We start from the raw sequence: 16,708 nt of genomic DNA, 5'->3' as shown, positions 1-16,708 counted from the left end.
TTACTGGCATCAATTTCCAATACAAAGGGCTTGGAGAAGTCGGCATACCCGAGAACAGGAGCACTGACCAGGAGCTTCCTCAACGTTGCAAAACTCTGTTCACATTCTTCACTCCAACGCCCTTCCAGTGTCTTCCTCCCCCTAGTTCTTGTTTTCTTTCTACTACCTTCAAGCTCTGCCACCAGTTGGTGTAATGGGGCAGCATACTGTGCGAACCGTTCCACGAAGCGCCGGTAATACGAGGCAAAGCCCAAGAAGGAACGCAGTTCAGTAGTCGTAGTAGGACGCTTCCATTCAGCTACCACTTTGATTTTATCTGGGTCGGTTGCTACTCCCGTGGCAGAGATAATATGGCCTAAATACTTCACTTCCTGTTGAAAGAAGTGACATTTCTTCAGTTTGAGTTTTAGGTTTTGCTCTTGGAGGCGCACCAGGACAACTTCCAACCTTATCAGATGTTCTTGGAAGGAGGAGGAAAAAATTATGATATCATCCAAATACAGCAAGAGGGTTTGAAAGCTCTGATCTCCAAATATGCGCTCCATCAACCTCTGGAAGGTACTGGGAGCATTACAAAGTCCGAAAGGCATACGGTTGAACTCAAACAACCCAAAGGGTGTGCAAAAAGCAGTCTTTGCCTTGTCTTTCTCCGCCATGGCAACTTGGTTATAACCACTGGCCAGGTCTAGAGTACTGAACCATTGAGCACCTGTCAAGGCGTCCAAGGACTCTTCGATCCGTGGCAATGGATAAGCGTCTTTTCGGGTCCTAGCGTTCAACTGCCGATAGTCCACGCACAGCCGTATGTCACCGTCTTTCTTCTGCACGATAACAATGGGAGAAGAGTAAGGGCTACAGCTTGGCCGAACCACCTCCCTTTCTAACAGCTCATATATGTGAGCTTTGGCCTGTTCATACTGGGTTGGGATTAGTCGTCGGTAATGCTGCCTAATAGGCACTTCATCCAATAAAGGTATTTCATGCTCCACTAAACGAGTACAGCCTATTTCCCAATCTCCTTGACTGAACACACCCCAATACCTTTCTAACAAAGCCCTACACTCCTGCTCTTGCTCAGAGGTTAGGGTAGGCCAGGAAACAGCTCCAAGGTCAGGGGGGGGTAATGGTGGATGCCCTCTGTGATTGGACGACAGCTATTTGACCCTGAACCCCACCTTCCTGAATGGTGATAGAATTTCTCTCTTGCCTTAACTGAACTACATGGAGCTCACCTAAAACAGTATGGGGTTGAAGCCACACATCCCGCACACTTATATTTACAACAGGTAGGGTGACCTGACCATTGTGAACCGCAAGTAAAGCCTTTGAGATGAGTAAGCCTGCAGGAAGTTGACCTTCCCTAAACAAGGGCTCTAAAAATACTAGAGGGGAGAGTGGCCCTAGATACCTGAGGACAAGCTGTGGTGATAAATTTTAAAGATCCTGCAGGGATACACATAGCTGGACCTTGGACTTTGACCCTGCCAATACAACCTCTCTCTGATAACGTTTCCATGCTATGGCATTCAGACAGTGCTTGTTCCCAGTTAGGGCTAACAGTTTGTGCAAAAAGAGGATCAAAGGCAGAGCCATTGTGACCAAACAATTCATGATAGCAACTGCGGATGATGTTCATCCCAAGTAAACCAGGCACTTTGGATTTTTGTTGTTGAGCAAACAAATCTGGGGAATCTTTTACTACTAAAACCCCCATTTTTGGTAGGGTCTTGCCCAACACATTAACATCCAGTTCTACATAACCAACATAAGGAATTTCCAAGCCATTAGCTGCTTTTAGTTGTAACCACTTGCATTGTTGCAGCTGCTCTACCCCCTGTGACTGAAAATATTCCTTAAAAAAAACCTCGGTAATAGTAGTAACCATTGATCCTGTGTCTAATAAGCAGGGGACTACAACATCCCCCATACCAACTTCCACTATAGGACAACTCCCTATGAGCTGAGATGAAATACGGTTGGAGCACCCAAGACCCCCTTCTGATGCCTGGCTCCCTACACCAGAAGGCGCTAGTTTTCCAACGGCTGCATAGCACTAGATGCTATTCCTGTGGTTTGACTCCGACTGAATGTTCTGGGGCCTGCCCTAGGGTCTGGACTTAAGTGACGATTTAAATCAACAAAACCTGGCGATATGACCATCCTGGTTACAACGGGAGCAAATTGGCTTACCATCAGGCCGAAACCTATGTGGCCTAGCAGGGCCCCTCCCTCTGTCACTGGGCCCAGAGGCACCCAAATGTTTTAAAATGGCATCAAGCTGTAACTGTTGCTGACGTAAGACCTCTTTCACCTCAGCAATCTCCCCATCAGGTTTAGCAACAATAATGTTAGCCTCTGCCTCATTGCTCACATAGGTATCACAAGAGTGTGCGCGAGCCCTTTGGTCACTCATAAGTTTACCCCGATCAACCCAACTCAGAGATGCACGACGAGCATCCATGAAAGACATTGTAGGAGAAGCAACCATTTTGTCTTTTAAATGTCTACGAAGCATGTCGTTACGCAGATGTTCTACAAACTGGTCACGTAAAGTGCGTTCAGCGTTAGGAAAAGACCCCTCAGGACTCTTACGAATAGCAATGTCCATAAGAGACTTAAGTGCATGAGAATACACTAACAGATTCCCCTTCCTTTTGTGTTCGCAAGTAAAACTGTTGTTGTATACGAACATACACCTGTGAACATGCATAGTTTTCTACAAGAATGTTAAACACCTTATCTGGGGTATTCCTGTCTAACAGAGTGAAATTTCATCTCAGCCTTTGCTTCCCCATCTAAATGATCAAACAAAAACAGAGCTTGCTCAGCTGGAGGCATGCGTCTAATTGATAGACACCTACGAGCCTCCTCAATCCAGTCCTCAACAGACATCAGGTCACCAGAATGTTTGCCAGAAAATATAGGGCATTTACGCTCTCTAGGAACAAATACATAATGCTCAGATACCGGTTGTGAAGAAACAGCAGCTGGCATCCCACTGGTAGAGGGGGCGGAACCGTCCTCCTGAGAACCCCCATTCCCTCTCAGGCGGCTGTTTTCAGCTTGAAGCTGTCGTACCTGTTCGGCAAGAGCTCGTAATTGTTCCTGAACATTGTCCTCCGACATGACTAACAGTCTTTCAGAGCCCAGTAGAGTACTGATGTCCACTGGATCACCACAGTCCACCCGAAGGCTGTCCAGGGGGCGAAGAGGCCCCAGATGACCACCACTGTTTTTCCCACTAAACGAATATTACAACAAAATAGGTAAACCAACGAAAGAAATCAAAATACCACAGCCTCTGTATCCTGCCGACTACGCCATATGTGGCGGGGAAGACTGACTACGCCACTCTCACAGATGAGAGACCCTTAGTTAGAAATACTATAACTACTATTTGTGTCCCGTCCAATCAAATGAACTGTACAGAGACTGTGGTATCAAAAATATACAAAGTTTTATTTTATGCACAATAATAAAATCCAAAGGTATTTAATAGTACATTATAAAAATAATTTACGGCAAACCAAAGCACACTAGGTAAGCACAACAAACCACTGCTCAAACCAAACAACTTGAAAACAAAGATAAATCAAAATGTGGGAAAAACAGTGGCAGGCACTAAACACCTGTAGTAGAAGATACATGTATTAGTAATACAATAGCAGCAGTATTTACAAATTAATAATTTACGATCAAAACATACCGACTGCTATTGCGTTTAGACCCCGCAACTCACTTGATCACCGTCAATATCCCGCTGACCTTGGAACTGATGCCTAAGGCATTAGGTTACTCAAACAGCAAACAATTGCCTCCAGTACTACTCCTACTTAAACTATCGCGGGCCTCATTAAGAAATGAGCGCCAGCTGTGAGTTAAAGCTCCTGGGTCCTAGAGCTACCCGGTTACATGTGAATGAAAGAAAACACAAAATAAGTGTTGTATTAATATATTCAGTATAAATATTTATTTACATACAATTAAAATGTACCATGTATATTTACCTATATTAAATATCTTTACCTTCCATTGCACACACACATACGTACACACACATATACACCCATACACAAATACACACACACATGCACACAAACACATGCAGACAGGGATTTCTGCCCTCCATGTGTAAACTGGAACAGGAGCATGTTTGACTTGGCAAGCCATCAGGCTGTGAAGCTATTCATACATACACACGCACACTAACACACCAGGCAGGTGAGCCTGATCTGGTTGTTGAGCATGCCGTGAAAATGTCTCAACACGCAGCAGTCAAGTCCTCGCTCCTCGTTCTGCTTCCACTCTTCTCTCTCCACTCCTGCTCTCAGGGATTAGTCAGCCTAAAGACAAAGACACAAAAAATCTCACCTCAAATAGATTTGTGTGTGTGTATGTATACAGAGTGTAAGTGTGTGTATCTCACTATGCTAACATCAGACACCTTGGGGTGATCTATGTGTATTTGACCGCCTGTCTCACACTTCTGTCTGCTCCCATTCCTTTGTACACTTCACTGGACTTTCTATATTTGAGTAGGGTCCCACTTAACTAACTCCTTACAGACACATGTGCACACACACACAAACCCATACACACACACACAAACACATCACCTACTATCTCTCTACTCCTTCATTCATTCAAAGATGATTTTGAAAGTTTATATTTTTGTAAACATGAATGGTGGGTAAAAATGTTCTTACCACCACAGTTTTATTTCTCTGTTCCCTGACAGCCATTTAATCCGCTGGCATTTATCCTGCTCATTTAGCAGTCCCTGAACAGTTGTGTTTACATAATGGGCCCCAAATGTATTGCAGTAAAGAACAGGGACAGTTATTACACTAATTTCTGTGTAGCAGTTGATTTCAAACTCCTAAACTGGTAATTGTTCTGAGCCCAGTCTGTTCCTTTATGGGGGTTTTTCGGGAAATCTGTGCGTGCAGATCTGTGTGTGACAGCCTGTGTGTGTGTGTATGTGTGTGTGTATGGAGGGGAGAGGGAGGCAAGTTATGCAGCTTCCTGACACAGATTGGCATATAAGGTAAGGTCTAAAATCTGGAGAGATTTGATTAGCATGTTTGGCCAGTGTTTGTCAGTGTCTGTCCATGGAGTCAAATCAAATCAAAATCAAATCAAAATGTATTTGTATAGCCCTTTTTTACAAGCAATGTCACAGAGGGCTTCACATACGCCCATAGAACTGCCCCTCAACCAACCTAAACCCTCAAGGAAGACAAGGAAAAAAAATTGAAGAAACCTTGGGAGGAGCAATTCAGTGAGAGATCCCCTCCTCCAGAGACGGTTGGTGAAAAAGAGGTGCAGAACACAGGCAAAACATCGTCATACAGCAGGGAAGTGTCAATGGGTGTTGAAACACCAAAATCCAGTGTTCAACTTGGGTCAGTTGGTAAATGTGGAGTGCATTGTTTGTTTGTCAGACTCTGTCTGTCCACATCGCTAGCCACATCAACGTTTAAGCACCTCTTCATGCTTTTCTGAAGTCACGTAATGTCTGTGTCTGGGTGTTTTCCTCGACCCTGCGGCCTCACCAACACACTCCAGCTCTTTCTGTTCCCACCAGCCCTCAGAGCAGAGGCCTGTAGTTAAAGCGTGGCCTCTTGTTCTTGGGGAGACCGTGTTTATGTCCTGTGTAATTGCAGACCTCAGTGTGAGCGGGAGGCTTTGTGCCAAAGCAGTCCAGGCCGGCTCCACACTTCTCTCCCCTTCCACCCATTTGCACCTCCCCATCTCCCCAAATCACATTGTCACGCTGCCGAACATGTTTTACCACAACCCCCTGGTCCCCAGCTTTGCTGATTGGCTGGATCTGGGTGACATCGAAATTCCACTTTAGTCTTATGACCACCCGATCACCTCAAACTATGACCACGTGCCAATAAGTGTGTCCTTTCTCATCACATCCCATACAAACACACCAAACACACACCAAGTACACAAACAAGCACGCATAAACACACTCTCTTCCACACCTCTGGTTCCACAGATTGCTGCCATGGTGGAAACAGGTGGGTTGTTTTTAGCTCTGATGATCCTATCTAGCTAGCCATGTTGACTGATCTAGAGTAGATGCTGGCTGAGGCTAGGGCTGAGGTTGATATTTGGACATGGAGCCGAAGCTGGGGCTGGGACATGGAGCCGAGGTTGAGGCTGGGGTTAATGTTGGGACTTGGAGGTGTAGCTAAAGTTGGGGTTGGTGCTGAGAGATTGGGCTTAAACTGGGGCAGAGGCTGGTACTGGGGCTGAGGCTGGTACTGGGGCTGAGGCAGGGGCTGAGACTGGAGTTCAGGCTGGGACTTGAGCTGAGCCTGGGGCTGGGACAGGGAGCTGAGATTAAGGCTGGGGTTGACCTTGGGACATGGAGTTGAGGATATCATATGCTATGCCCTTTGCAGTCACCCAATCTCAACCCAAATGACCACAGATGAAAAACTGATGTTTCAGGGTTTGTTCCAGATAGATAAATGTGCCTGATGAAAAACAACTTGACAACTAGAAACCCACCTAAAATCCACAAAGCTTTCAGATTAGAGAGTCCTCAAACATCGAGGCCACTATTGTGCTTGAACCCTATAGCTCAGTGCTATTAGCAACATCACAGTAATATGACCTTCTGTGTTCATGTTTGTCTGACAATATAAGACTTGACAGTGCAAGTAAAGCTGTCCAAATTTTAAAGAGCACTGGTGAGCTCAGTAATGGTAACTAATAACGGGACTAATAAATCTATGATAGAGGATGAATACTGAATACATTGAAGTGTGGTACTGTAGATATTTAGGGATAGCTTGACTGGATGTATAAAACTCTGAAGTGTAAGCCGAATTCATTAGATCACACTTCATTATGCACGAAGACAATAGCTCCATCTTTCATAAGACCAAAACATGAAAAACTGTTAAATGTCTGAGGCCATTTTAGCAGACATTTTACCCTTACGCAGATACTGAGTAAAATACCAAAAAATGAAGAGGGAAGTTTTAATTTTAAAAGGGAAGACGATGGGAAGTTCACAGTATGAACATCATACCATAGATAACATGATCGAGCCAAAATAATTTTTTCCTACATCCACTGACCTTAAACTAAATGCCCATAAACTGACCACACTGACTGCAAACTGACCATGGACACCAACGTTACTTGACCTGCACCATACCTCTCTTGTCCCTCTCTAAATCTGAGCAGGGACATCCCTGAGTGCTGAAATAAACGTACCTTCATCCAGGGAGTAGAATACAGTCCAGTGTCTCTACGTCCACACAAACCAAGCCCTCTAACTCTCATGGAATGCCAAAACCTTTTCCACCAATTAAGGCAATTACTGCAGTAGTCACGGTATTCAGTGTGGAGACTGGGATCCCTGGCAGTTGCTACTGACACCCTATGGAACTGAGCCATAGCCCCTTTTTGCTCCATAAATTAAACTGCTCTCTGACAAATTCATCATTTAGCCCTCAGTGTCAGTTTAATTGATGAATGGGCTGGCCTGCTAGCTGGTGCATTGTGTTATGTTTTTGAGGTATATTACTAGCATCCCCATAAAATGGTAAAGAATGTTGCTTGGAATGTTGTGTCATTTCACAGTATAAAAAAACTCCAACATGAGACATACTGTTCATGTGATTAGCCATAAACTATTTATAGTTTAGATGTATTGTTATTTACTTTCTAGTTGTTATAATGTAATCTATTTTTCCTTGTGTTCTTTTGAGTTTTTGTATTTTACTTAATTCAGTGTAAAACCTAGGTTTCTGTCTGAATTTTAACCCAAACGTGAAGAAATGAAAAGTTTTCAACTTTTTTAGACTACTGATGCATTCAGAGACAGAAATATGTCTATACTTAAGATTAAAAAAAAATACACATATGGATGAGTGCCCCCCAACTCACTACCACACACGTGTACCCTCTCTCCTATCTCTCTTTCTGTGAGGTTTGCTCACGTTCAGCTATTAAATATACTGTTTCACTGCAGGTGTTTCTTCAAAGCCCAAAGCGAGCCCACTCCTCTACCCCTGGACCCAGACAGTGGGCCTGTTAAATGGTTGGCTGGGCAGGGATGGCTAGGCCACAGCCATTTTGTGTGTGTTGGGGGAAGGAGGAGGACGGGGTAGGGATCTGGGAAGGGTGTTGTTTGAGGCTTGTGGCTGGAGGAATTCTCATCCAGGGGATGAGACCATTCGGGGGCTCTCTCTCCTCCTTCTCATCCTCCTCCTCACCCAGAGCCTGTAATTGAAAATGTATTTATTGCAGGGCCGTGGGCTGGTGAGAGGGAGTGAGGTGGGGCAAGGCTGCTTCACCAAGAGATGTGACTGAGGTCATGGCTGCAGGGTCTGGCATAACTTCAGCACCACCTACGCCCACACTTCCCTAGTTTTTTCTTTTTTACTTTAATGTGTTAATTCTAACTTGCACACCTGTCTTTTCCTCTCTTCTATCCTGTGTCCTGTTTGTCTAAGCTACTATTTTTTCCTTGGTTTAATCATTAATGCTTTCTGTCTCTTTTTCTTGATGTATAGTGTTGATCTTGATGTATAGTGTTCCTCTGAAGGATGAATACAACTTTTTGTGAGCCTTACCAGGTTGTGCTACAATTAACTTCCAAATTAAGTTGTTAGTGTTACGTTATTGATACAAGGTCACTCCTGTGTAATCAAACTGTTACTGGGATGGGCGGGTCAAGTCGACTAATGACCTTTCTCTCGACAGACCTCCTAAGAGAACGTTGATTATCTTTTATTAGTTCCCTTTTCAATCTCTGGCTTGGTCAGAGGAGGAGAGGAGAACATAAAACAGAAACCAGGATGACCCTCCCTGAATCTGAGTTTAGCAGAAACAGAAAGAGGAAGGGATAAAGGAAAGAGAAGTGATTGAATGCTTATTATTTATTCATCACCTGTGTGCTTTCTGACTTTCTTGATTTTGAAAGTAATTTATTCACAGGTGTCATTTTGTCAAGTTGTTTTTTGAGTTTAGCCATAAAGATCCATGTTTCAGTGGAAGCGTTTCACATTACATTTCTTGTCAAAAGTTACGGTGATATTTCTAAGCAAATAATTTTGGGGGGCTGTCCTTAAATAATTGTTCCTTAAATCATCCTTTAAAGGGAGCTTAGCATTAGCACTCACCCTGACACTGATGGTCTGGTGTGATGGTCTACTAGAACAAGTCAGAGTAAAGGCCTCAGGGCATCTGCACTGAGCCCCATTACTCACTTCCTCTCTCATTGTCACTCATTCCCCCCATCTGTCTCTGCTTCGACCCAATCTATTTTTGAACCGTTAAGAATGATCCGTGGGGTTTCTGGAGCCATCAGAATGTGATTTTCCCCTCTTTAACAAAAGGCAAAAGAAATCACAGGGAAGCTTCAAATGTGTCCTTTTTGTGGAGCGTCCAGGAAGGTGGATGGCGCGGGATAGTGTGAGTGAGCCTTGAAATCGTCCACAATGGGAGCCCAGGCACAGTAGTAGCCCTGGGCTAGGGATGGTTATCGGTAGCATCCGCTAGCTGACACAGCAGCTTAGACACCATGGCTAAAACACAGTGACTCCTGGAATCTGTCAAACCTTCCTGGTACTGGAGGAAAGGGAGCTGCGAGAAGGTCACAATGAGCCTCAGAAATACTCAGGCTAACTCCGAATCACTAGAGGGGTGGTTGTTTTTAAAGGGCTGGCTTGGGTAGTTTGTTTGGCAGGCAGCAGAATGACAATGGTGTTTTTGAGATAAGAAAGAGAGGCTGGGCTGGAGATAAAATGGTTGCCGCTAGCATTGTCTCCACCACGATACTCTGACTCTTCTATGATGGATCCCAAAAACAAAGATTTCTGGCAGACCAAAGGTGGGCCGCTCATTCCAAGAGAGAGCCCTACTCAGGATGAGCCAAAAAGAACCCTTTAAAAAAGAGGCAAGATTTAATGCAGCTTTTTTATGCTCATTCTGGGCCTCTGATAGCTGCAGTGGCATGGATTTGTATCCCAGTTACACTGAAAAGGGTGCTGAATTGGATGGAGCTTTCATGAGAAGAAAGAAAGCTCTGGAAAATCGGCCCTCAAAGGCACATTTCAACTGGAAAGCATTTCTTTTAAGCTGTCAGTCCTTGGTGGTTGACAATCCTATTATGGCACTAACTTATTGTAATTAAGGGGAAAAAGATATACAGAGGAAAACATGTTGATCAGGCCATCAAGACAGAGGAAAGTTTCATTTTGGTATTTTGGAGTCAAGTAGAGGGAATAAATCACATTATTTGTTTTAATATGTAATTGATAATAATATAAATGTTATAATTTTTTTCTTCACCATCATCACTCCCCCAATGGGCAAATCTTTGAGGTATGTAATGGAAAAAAAGGTTTTATGGCTTTTTGCTTTCTTTTGGGGTCAGAGAAACCTCAGGAATAAGCTTAGGATATAATGATCGTCATACTTAGAGCTAAACCCTCAATAGGTTATTCTCTGAAATGGTGCCCAAAGCCCAATAAAAAAGGAAATTGTGCGTGACTTGTCCATATGCAACAATTTGCCTGAGGATTTATACTTTTCTCTCTCTCTTCAATGCGCAGTGTTTGAAGCTTGAACAGACAAATTTGGGTCCCGGTGACAGCAATACAAAAGCATATTTGCATCAGGTTCTTCCGTGCCCTGTGTGACAATGGTGCTTGACTACTGACTCCTTATCCTCTGACAGTCTCTCAGAGATTTCTGGGTCACGAAGGGATATATTAACTCCTCAAAAATATTTTTGTACACTGAGGATTTTCTTTTTTCTAACTTTATGTTGTTTCGAAGTTGGGTCAATAGGGCAGGAACCTTCTAGACAAATGTGTTGAATGACTTGTGGAATCTGGTCACACTTCTACTCACTCACTCACAGACACGCACGTGTCTGTGAAATGGTTACTGAAAAGTACTCATTTGTTACAATTACTACTTCTTTCAAAAATAATTCAGTTCCTTTACAAATAACTGCGTCAAAAATATTTACATGGGAAATTAACTTTTATGTTACTACTAAATAGGGGTGTAACAATATATTGTGGTGCAATAAATCACAATGCAAAACTTTAGAAATATGTATTGTAGAGAATGGCAATATTTTTATAAAATGACGTCCGTTTTATCCTATTGTTGAGCTACCAACATGCAACCTACTCTGCACCTGCGTCACCCGTGTATTCACTACATTCACAGAAATCTCTTGAAATGAGTTAACTAAGTTGTATGTACAAAAGTTATTGAAAATGATAAATGTTTTGGAAATAAAACTGATTTCAGTTTCAGTTTGTAATGTTGTTCAAAATGTTGTGATATGTATTATGAACCCAGTATCGTGATAAGTATCGAATTGTGAGCTGAGTGTATCTTTACACCCCTACTACTAAATGAATTATTCAACTTCAATTAACTTGTTAATGCACACATATATGATTTCAAGGTTGCTGTGGCACAGTAAGGGTACCTTACGAAGCACTTATCTGTTGAAACCAACCTTATTGAGCATGTTGTTTGAGAAATTGTTGTAGCACTGTCTCGTAACTCAGACAGCACCTTTTTGGGGGGACACACCAAAGGTTGTGCTGTAACAAATAGTATACTTTAAACTTAAAAACACTTATTATGTGTCAGCACAAGTGCCTTCAATTGCATATTGTGGGTCGGCCATGGCTCAGGGGGTAGAGAGGGTCAAGCACTAATCGTAAAGTTGGTGGGTCAATTCCCAACTCCTCCTGGAGCACCTTGCATTGCAGCTCCACTGCCATATATGGGGGTGAATGAGATGCAAAAAATAGTTTTGAGTAGGTAGAAAAGCCCTATATAAATGCAGTCCATTTATATTTTGATGAAATTACTTAGTTTGTTAACACTGATATATTGCGGGGGGAAAATCTTATTGGGGGTGTTGTCTCCCCCATCACCTCTGAGATTTCCGCCCACCTGTACAACTTCTGCGGCACTCATTCATTCGCTTGCTTAATAGGCCGTTGCTGGAATAGCAGTCCATCTTCCTCATGTTGACATGTGCTGTGATGGGAGCACACATGACATGGCTTGTGTTCTCAGGCCCTGCTCTGCTTTAGCCCAGCCTGTACAACGAACGCCAGCAGAACTAAAGCTGCGCAATACTGATCATGAGCAAATCTGCTGTAATGCACATAATGCTGATCCTGAGTCAGGTAACCATGCTTTGCATTCCTCAAGCTCTCACAGCCTTACTGATTGTTGTGTCACAAGTCTGAGAACTATGGTGGAAAAAAAGAACAGTGTTGTTGGCTGTGTTTATAACTTTTGCATTGTATATTGTGTGTGTTTATATGTATTTATACCATGGTCTGGCTGAATACTCTATTCTGATTGGCTGCAGGGGTGTCCATTATCAGGTGATATATGGACACCTACTAAGTAGTTCCAGCAAAACTGTTTGTTCACGGTTCTAAATGATTGCGCTGGCTACATAGTATGAGCCTGTACAAAGTGTCTGAAATAAGTAACCATAACAACAGGGACGGAGTCAAAGCCTAGCATGTAATTAGCTACAACAATGAGTGACTTCAATATTTCTTTTAACCTATTTGGAAAATGTTACTTTTCTGAAATTACTGTCAGTGTCACGTAACCGCTCATCTCACATCCCATTCGCTATTCACTTCGCTATTCAATATACAGTACTTCAGACAGGCTGGGGTCAACACGACATGCCGATTATTTTCTTCGTAAAAATCTTGATTTGATTTGGGGACAATGACATGGCTCGATAGCTGGCTAGTCTTGTTGTTAAACATACTGTCAAATTATGATTACTGTTTGGAGAATATGTCAACTTTCATGCGATCATTTCACATCTATTTTCTATTAAACAGGCTGCGGCCATACTGTAGCCGAGTACTAGTATATGGCTGATACTTTGTGAAAATCTTGATATTGATTTTGGGACAGCGACATGGCTGGTTAGCTCTTGTTCTCAAACATACTGTAAACTTATATTTACTGTACTAACCGTACACAATGTTATTGCCTTTGAATCTTGTTAGCATAACGTTAGCTTTCGGGCTAATAGCTCAGCCAAAGGAACCCGGTGTTGGTTCTATGAGTTGAGCGGACTAGAAATATCAGAGTTGGATAACGTTGAAAAATGTTATATTTCTATTGCAAAACGCATGAAAACATGAATTTATGTTTGTAAAAAAAAAATGTTGGTAAGTGACCATGGTATAAGCGGAATAATGCCCTTCGAGGTGTAGATTATCATCTGATAATGGACTCCGCTGTGCGTCGGACGGTTCAGGCCTCCGCATCGTCCATTATGTAAGGGATAATGTCCGACGAGGTGTCCAATATCACCTGATAATATCACCGGACGGTTGCTTCCGCGGAGGCCATTATCAGGTGATATTGGACACCTCGAAGGGCATTATCCCGCTTATACCATGGTCACTTGCCAACATTTTTTTTTTTACAAACATTAATTTATGTTTTCAGGCGTTTTGCAAAAATAAATCTAAAGTTTTTTTAACGTTAGCCAACTCTGATATTTTATAGTCCACTCAGCCAGGGCCGGGGTGGGTAATCGGGAGAATCGGGAGAGTTCCCGGTGGGCCGCTTCACTTTTGGGCCGGTCGAGGATTTTTTTGTCACGTTAGTCTATCTTAGTCTATCACGTTAGTCTATCTTCTCTTAAAGTAGGCTACACACGTTCCGCATTCTGACACCTCAGCCTCTGCATGGGTTGTACCATTTGAGGGAGTTCTCCCCTCCCAAATAGAGTTGGTTGGGTCCATAGCGTGTCTTTTCCAAAAAGTTCTCAGATCGGCTACCGATATCTGGGACGGGCGTCCCTACCGTAACGATACACGTCAGGGAGGATAGATTGGAGCAGGGCCGGAGTGATGGCATCACAAGACAAGGTTTTACCAATTGAAAAACGTCTGTTTATTTTACATAAAGCTCAAAAAAGTATTTCGCGCTCAAATAATGGCCACAAATTTTCGCTCGCGCGCTTTCCGCGCTCGCATTAACCCTTGTGTTATCTTCGGGTCATTCTGACCCATCAGTCATTGTGACCCACCTTCGTATTGCGACAGATTTACCGCATACAAAGACAAAGTGAAGCATATTCTTTTAACCGTTGGGCTGTCTCAGACCCCCCACATTGCAAAGGTTAAAAGAAAATTATTTTAATTTGTTTTTGTATTGGGTAAAATCGGGTAAACACAACGATGGTTCGTTATGAACCTTTGGGTCATGTGACCCGAAGGCAGCACGAGGGTTAAGTGTAGAAGTGCCTATCTTGCATCACATCAGACCCATACGTCCTAGGTTGGGGCAAAGCTCCGAATGTTTACAACGTCTGGCTCCATGCCTGATTAACACTCGGATCGTTAAGCAGTCTCAAAAATTGTATCAATATAAAAAATAATACAATCCCTTTCTGTAATCATGATACCACCCAGAAAAGTTCACTGCACCCACAGTCAAAGCAGGCTGCATCCGGCCCTGTTTGGTATACAAAAAAAGGGCCGGTCTTGGGCCTGAAACTCCCGGGCTGAAAAGTGGGCCCACTCCGGCCCTGCGCTCAGCTCATAGAACCAACACCGGCTTTCCCTTGGCTGAGCTATTAGCCCGAAAGCTAACGTTATGCTAGCAAGATTCAGAGGCAATAACATTGTGTACGGTTGACAAACAGTAAATATAATTTTACAGTATGTTTGACAATAAGATTTGATAGCTAACCATCCATGTCACTGTCCCAAAATCAATATCAAGATTTTCACGAACAAAGTATCGGCCATACTATACTAGTACTACTAGGCTACAAATGGATGTGAGATGACTGCATCAAAGTTGACATTTTCTCCAAACAGTAATTATAATTTGACAGTATGTTTAACAACATGACTTGCCAGCTATCGAGCCATGTCATTGTCCCCAAATAAAATCAGGATTTTTAAGAAGAAAATAATCGGCCATGTGTAGAGTTGCTGCTACTGTCGTTTTGGCCGTAGCCTGTCTGAAGTAGGTTGACTAGCGAGGTGAAATAGCGAATGGGATGTGAGATGAGCGGTTACGTGACACTGACACACTACATTCAGAAAACTAACATTTTTCAAATAGGTTAAAATAAATATTGAATTCACTCATTGTTGTAAATACAAGTTAGCTTGTTAAAGTCTTTCAAAATTGTAAATGGAGGCTTTGACTCCGTCCCGGTTGTTATGGTTACTTATTTCAGACATTTTGTACTTAAGCAATAAGGTACTCGAGGCAGTACATTATCGTCAATAAAGTACGTGTTCCAGGGTGTTGTTAGGCAAACCCTGGAACACGTACTTTACAAGTACCTTATTGCTACGGTTACCAGCGAAATTATAAATAGTAAATAAATAGTAAGCTGTCTTTCAGCACAAAATAGTTATAGCCAACAAACGTTGTGTATCCATTTCAGTAGCCGAGAGCAAATAGTCCCGTACGTGTGGCTTTTGCTATGCAACGGACAAACAGCATTGTGAACTTCACGTTTGTTAGCCTAGCTAGATCTCGCACCATCTCATTAATTCTCAATGCTCATTTTATAAAAGTTGCCTTTAAAATAACAACAATGACAATGGGACACTTTCAATAAAATAATATTTAATTTAAACATTAGGCCTAAACATTCTAAATCATTCAAATGTAGGCACTGGGTATAGGCTATACTATAGTTACGAGTTACTCGATAGAATAAGGCTGTTGTTAAGATTTGGTTATATTGATCTCATGTCTGTCTCATGTTCTCATGTCACGTTTCTCAGATCGAAGTTAACATGAAACATGTTGTCAGGGCTCTCAAGTTTTGAAGACAGGCAAGAGTGACATCCCCCCCCCCCCCCGTCAGGGTGTCAAAATTAATATATTAATTAATTGCCTTTTACCTGACATCTTTGAAAGGCAGCAATGATTAATGCATCCATGGCCAGGATATAATTATAAAATATGACATTATTTTAAAAGTGACCTATAACATCGACTATGCAAAACACTTAAATGTATTTATTGCTAATAAAATTATAACGCCTATTTGGAAAAATATGTTTATAATGTGACAATATGTCAGTCATCGTGTGATAACGAAAATAAGACTAGGCCAATTATATATAACAGACGAAGTAATGCAAGCTCCGTCAGAGGTATCGGGCCTAAGTTCGTCCCGCACTGGGTTCGAACCTGCCACCTCTGACATCCTCAGCGCCACCACTACCAACTACGCCAACGAAAAGCTGGCACTCTGTTGATGCGGGTGGCCTGTTACATACCTGAGGAGTGAGTTTCACCGATACACACTGGCTACATCTATGAACTACTTGTTCTGAGCAGGTGTTGTCAGTAAACAGGCTGTAAAACTGTTGGTTAAGACACTGTTGGTTATGAAAAACTGATGCTAATTATCTGGTAAACATTTTCTAACAGCAGTCTAGTTGTCATTGTTTGTGTCGAACAAGTTGTTAATATGTTGTAACAGTAAAACAGGAGATCATGACTGTGCTCAAAGTGATGCTCGAGCTCCAGTGGTTTGCTTTGTAGGTGAACAAAACTTTCAGAAGACGTTGTAGCAGAATCACGAAACATTACAGGATATGATTTTTTTCCATTGGTTGTTGCATTAAATCCTACCCAGATACAATGGTGCTATTTTCCGATTGGCTATTGT

This window comes from Osmerus eperlanus, chromosome 26, assembly GCF_963692335.1.
Source record: "Osmerus eperlanus chromosome 26, fOsmEpe2.1, whole genome shotgun sequence".
Classification (NCBI taxonomy): Eukaryota; Metazoa; Chordata; class Actinopteri; order Osmeriformes; family Osmeridae; genus Osmerus; species Osmerus eperlanus.
This window is presented reverse-complemented; position numbering follows the sequence as displayed.